Here is a 6000-nt window from a genome sequence, read left to right as displayed (position 1 = left end):
AACATGCAACATATAAATGGAGACAGAAAGATCAGCACTGGTGCAATAGTGACTAATGGAGTGAATGCTAACCATTTTGTAATATGCTGAGGTTATGAAAGGCACGATATAAAATGCATATTTTTCTTCTATGTTTTGACTCACATGCTTGGACTGTAATGGATAGTCTGTGATGGTGACTTTGCAAAATCTCACCCGAGGATTGTGCAGTTTGTGCATTGCCATCAGAGATTGGAATAAGCAAAACACGAAGGCAGTGCTGGAAAGTTCATGAAATTAAATGCTGGTTTCTCGGCTAGGTTTAAAACTCTCAATACATGGGATGTGTTGTTCTGTGTGTGGAGGGAGAGGGTCCTGTGAAAACAGCCGTTTCCCCTCATTGTCCTGCAATAAACAATGGATTTATGTCGCAGGAAGTAACATTGCAACCTTCAAATTCTGGAAGGAAAAACGACGATTTTCAGGATCTGTGCTTAATCAAAATCAATTTCATGGTTCCAGCTGTGTCAATGAAAATAGTCTTTAATTGTTAAATGCGGAATAAAAATTCCAAAACATGTAAATATTGTCAATTTGGCAAATGAATCTTTTTTTAAAACAGAAACTTCAATACATGTGTTGGGATAGGATTTGACCAAAACACATCCTGCTTTAGATAACGCTGTGTAAAATTTATACCATAAATCAAGAGCAAATGTCTCAGTTAAAATTTCACATATGGTTATTCTGTTCTAACTCTAAAGAACATGAAATGGACTGATAAACAGTGCAACCTATATATTGGTACATTTATTGATAACGGTCGATCCTGAAATTCTACTTAAACATACAAATTCCATTGAAAGTGTACATATACATGTATAATGAGCGAAGACAGCTGTAATATTCCTCATTGTTGAGTTTTTATACCCACACTCACAATCTAGAAGCACTTGAGTGATGTAGAATGGCATCACAGATCAGAGTCAGGAGAGAAAATCAGAGGAGGAACAAATGTGCTGAAGTTGCAATCACCTTCAGAACATAAATAAAACAAAATCCTAGCACCACCTTGATGCTAAATTCTGACACAAACAAGTTTCTTCCGGTATGATTATGAATTGTACTGATTTATTTAAAGTATGGCACAGGCTATACCTAGAATTAGCTAAAGGAAAATGTAAGGACTTAATTGATATCAAATTGTTTTGGACAATCATTGTTTAATTCCTTTGGTAATACTGACATAATCAACAATCAGATAGTCTTCTGGGAAATATGTACCTTGTGTAATTCCTGGAATATAGACTATCAGTCATCTTGGGCCGGATTCACCCGCAGCTGGGGACACTGGGAACGTTTAAGACTTATCTAGACAGCTATATGAACGGAGTGGGAATGGAGGGATACAAAAGAGTGGTCTAGTTTGGACCAGGGAGCGGCGCGGGCTAATTGTTCTTTGTTTCTCGTTTCAAGGCTTCATTCTATGATCATCTTGCTGGTGCCAGTACAGAGCGAGACTGCGGATAGTTGGGAACCTGTCTCGGGGGCAGGGAATTCATATGGTGTTCGTGGAAGTGGAAATGAATAGGGTTGGGAAGCATTTTCCGATCAGGGCCAGTGTGATCTCCTGGACTCGTTTCGATCGCCTCAGGGGGTCGGCGAGGAATTTCCCAGATTTTTTTTTCCCCATATTGGCCCTGGGGTTTTTCACTCTGGGTTTTCGCCTCTCCCTGGAGATCACATGGTCTGGAATGGGGGGGTAGGGGTGAGTTAATAGATTGTGATGAACAAAGCATCATAGCTGTGAGGGACAGCTCGGGGATAGGATCTTAGTATGTAGATAGGCTGGAAAATTGGGCGGGGATCCTGGATTCAGGATTCAATCCTGGACTGGGGAGCGGCGCGGGCTTGGAGGGCCGAAGGGCCTGTTCCTGTGCTGTATTGTTCTTTGTTCTTTGTTGTTCTTTGTTCTCTAGTCCTGTTTTAGCACCAAATTTTCCATTCTCGCTGGCAGCGGCGGCAATGCATAAACAGCAGGAGAATTCTAGCCCTTTAATACCTAAATAATTTAGCCTGGTCTACAGTCACACAGTATTTGAGACCACTTTCATTTAGGAAAAAGGTAAGAGAGGTATCAACTATCAAACTTTTTTTATATTTTGCCTGTGAATGTGAGACAAATTTGCACAATCTTCTCTGCAGTAACGCATGAACAACTGACAGGATCTTAACATAGGAAATAATATGGGACGTTTCTACGTGTACCAGGCAAAATTCAATTAAAGTGATGCTTACTTCGGTCTTGTCACTTCTATGACTGTAATGGATATCCATAAGACAAAAGAATGCAAAACTTTGCTTTGTGAGGAAAGAGGTTTAAAAGGTTAAGGATGCCACTTATACGACAGACAATTAATAACAGTAGCATCAAATTAGTTTCAGACATTTGCCTGAGACAAATGAGCATTAAAAATTCTCTTGCTTAACATTGATGCATAAACTTCTACTGGTTATGGTTATGTAATACAGATCCCAAGAAATGACTGTGAAGCATTTCAGCTGGTCCCTTTGGTGATATTCATCTTGACCAGGAATCATTATTTTTCTATTTGCATTCCTCTGCTGTGTGCAACATAGTCCAGGTTGTGTTATGATGGCCATGGGGGATTGTCGATAGGTTTCCCCGTGGGCCTCGTAGAATACGAGCTCCCCTATTAGGCAAGTGGCGGCTCGCCCAATCGGGAAGGAGCAGCTGGCAGTTTAAAACCAGCTCGTTCCACTCAGGCCAGCAGTCGAAGGACTCCAGGGTTTAACCTGGACACTGGTCGCTGAACGGCACTTTATGCACATTGTAAATAAAGAGTGATGGCTGTGTATGACTGGCCTCGGTGAGATTATTATATTGGCGACGAGGAGTAAAATGAGTATTGCTCTTCCCGCTGCACAATGTTTACTATCAAGATAGCTATGGTGGCACAGTGGTTACCACTGTTGCTTCACTGCACCAGGCACCCAGATTCGATTCCCGGCTTGGGTCACTGTCTATGCGGAATCTGCATGTTCTCCCTGTGTCTGCGTGGGTTTCCTCCGGGTGTTGCGGTTTCCTCCCACAGTTCAAAAGACGTGCATTAGCCATGCTAAATTCTCCCTCAGTGTACCCAAGCAGGTGCTGGAGTGTGGCAGCTAGGGGCTTTTCACAGTAATTTCATTGCAGTGTTAATGTAAGCTTACTTGTGACACTAATAAGTAAACCTTTTTAAAAAAGTTATCTTCCGGTAAGAAAAATGTCTCTTTGGTAAACCTGAAGCTTACGATGCAGGCATTGAAGACTGGGCACAATACGTAGAGTATATGCATTACTTTTTTCTGGTTAATAATATTGAGGGGGACGAGAAGTAGAAAGAAGTCTTGTTGACGGCATTCGAGGTCCTGAACTTTGGTATAATAAGAAGCTTGACCTACCCGAATGCCCCCGACTCCAAAACCTTTAATGACTACCCCTCATGTAATGCCAGGAATCACCCCAGTGGAATTATTAATGGAACGGAGGCTTTGAACATAGATTAAGCTTGCTGTCCCCAAACCTGGTGGGGAGGGTGGAGCGCCAACAAGAGAACCCGAAGAAGAACTATGATTCGGCAAGGACAGAAAGAACATGCAAAACCGGCGACCCAATCCATGTGAGGAACTTTGGGATGGTCTCAGTTGGGTGTCACAGCTCATAATGGAGAAAATGGGGCCCATGTCTTATTGGAACAAATGCAAGGAAAAATTATCAGGAAGCACCGGTCTCCTGCTACGCACACCCCCCTGCCCCCGCCCATTCCCGGCGGAAAGTCCATCAGGTGTAATTTGGTGCCGGTCCTGACAAACATGGACCTGGCACCTTGGACTCTGAGAGAGTGCAAGGAGTTAATTACTGTGCCCATGTGCCGCACTGCCACTGCCAGGCTCCAGAGTGAGGGCCCCCCAAAGGGACCTGGGGGTTGGGTGGGCTCAGGCTTGGGGAAAGGGCTTGATCTCTGGACCCTCTCCCAGGATGGGAGTCTCGTGGTTGTACTTGTCCTTGTTGCTCTGGGGAAAGTGGTGTTCACTCTCAGGATGGTGAATTCAGACACTATTCTGGTAAAGATATTAATTATTGTCTCTGTCCTTTGAAATCACTGAAACGCCCTGGCCGCTTTGATATCCATACCCCCTGAATGGAATCCTTCAAACATTCCACAGTTAGGATTGGCCCTGGTTAATGTCATAAGCTCCAGTTGTTAAATAGCCTCTATAAAGTGCTCTTATAGAAAGGACCTGTCAATTTTACCAGAGAGATCCCCTTGTTTATCTCATAAGACCTCTTTGAAGTGTTTTGATGGACATTATGCTGTCAGATTCACTGGAGAGATTTCCTTTTAACAATGAAAGCTGCACCTGCTGCCTGGCCCCTTAAAAGGTCTTTGACTGACAGCAGGGTCCGAATCTTACTGGGGAGTTCTCCTTTGCACTTGCAAAGAGTAGCATCTGATGTCTGGCCCTTTGAAAGTGTTTTGATTGACAGGTTGTATCAATTACCCACTAGCCAGGAGCTTTGTTTGTTTTTCTTTCCCTCCACAGTTGAATGCATCTTAAGTGCTTTGTAAACATTATGGTTCGAAAAGAAGAGCTAGCTAGTTCTTCATAGCTAGTGGGTAATTGATCCAACTTGTCAATCAAAGGCAGAATGTTTATAAACATTGCGGTTAGGATCAAAGGCAGCACAGTCCCAAGGTCAACCTCTACCCTCCAGCCAAGCCCACCCAACCCTCAAATTCCTTGGGGCATCCTCCCTCTGCAGCCTGGCAGTGGCAGTGGGGCACATGGGCACAGCACTTAACTCCCTGCCCAAACCCTCGGAGTCCAAGGCACCAAGTCAGGGCAACACTGCCGGGGGGAATGTAAGGCCTGAAAGAGGACTGAGGAGGGTGGGACTTGAGGAATCTCCATCGTGGAGTGTCTCTGATGTGGGCGGTGCGGGGGGTGAGGCGTCTGGCTGGGGGGGGCGGTGTGGTGTTGGATTGCCCACATGCCTGCATGGTGCCGGGGGGAGTAACCCATTCTTTCAATGGTGGGGGGAGGATGCCCCTCTGTGTTGAGGGATTGGGGTGCTCCCCTTGTCAGCTGGGTCACCATGTCTCTTGTGGGTGGGGGGGGTGAGGCCTGTCTCTCAGCGCTGAGATTGGGACATCCTGATCTCGGTAAAGCCGGGGCTGGCTGCTGTGTTTTGTACAATGCAGAAATTTAAATGGTTGAGGTGAATGATTCCCACCTGAGAGGCGCTGCTAATGCCAGTACAAAACATTCCCACTGGTGGGAGCACTTAGAATCAGGTGAATCATGCCCATTATCACATTCTGTATTTGTAACATGGGACGGAATTTCCAAATGTTCCGATCCTGCCGAAGTCAATGGATTTTTGAACAGCTTGCCACATTTTGTGGCCCTACCCCCTGACATAACAGGGCCGTAAAAGTCCGTTCATGGTACTTAAGATTAAAACATTTACCGAGAATCATTCTCTCCCATGCTGCAAAAAGCTTGGAATATTCAAAATGTTCCAAAAACTGCCCTGGATTGATATTCAAAAGAACAAAGAACAATACAGCACAGGAACAGGCCCTTCGGCCCTCCAAGCCTGCACCGATCATGTGATCCTAACTAGACCATCCGTTTGTATCCCTCTATTCCCAGTCTGTTCATGTGGCTATCTAGATAAGTCTTAAATGATCCTAGCGTGTCTGCCTCAACCACCTTGCTTAGTAGTGCATTCCAGGCCCCCACCACCCTCTGTGTAAAATACGTCCCCTGCATATCTGTATTGAACCTTGCCCCGCTTACCTTGAACTTGTGAACCCTTGTGTTTGTCATTTCTGACCTGGGAAAAAGCTTCCAACTGTTCACCCTATCTATGCCCTTCATAATTTTATAAACTTCTATTAGGTCGCCCCTCAACCTCCGTCTTTCCAGGGAGAGTTTACTCAATCTCTCCTC

This window comes from Mustelus asterias, chromosome 4 (assembly GCF_964213995.1).
Source record: "Mustelus asterias chromosome 4, sMusAst1.hap1.1, whole genome shotgun sequence".
Taxonomy (NCBI): Eukaryota; Metazoa; Chordata; class Chondrichthyes; order Carcharhiniformes; family Triakidae; genus Mustelus; species Mustelus asterias.
The sequence above is the reverse complement of the archived record's forward strand: the minus strand, read 5'-3'. Positions refer to the sequence as shown.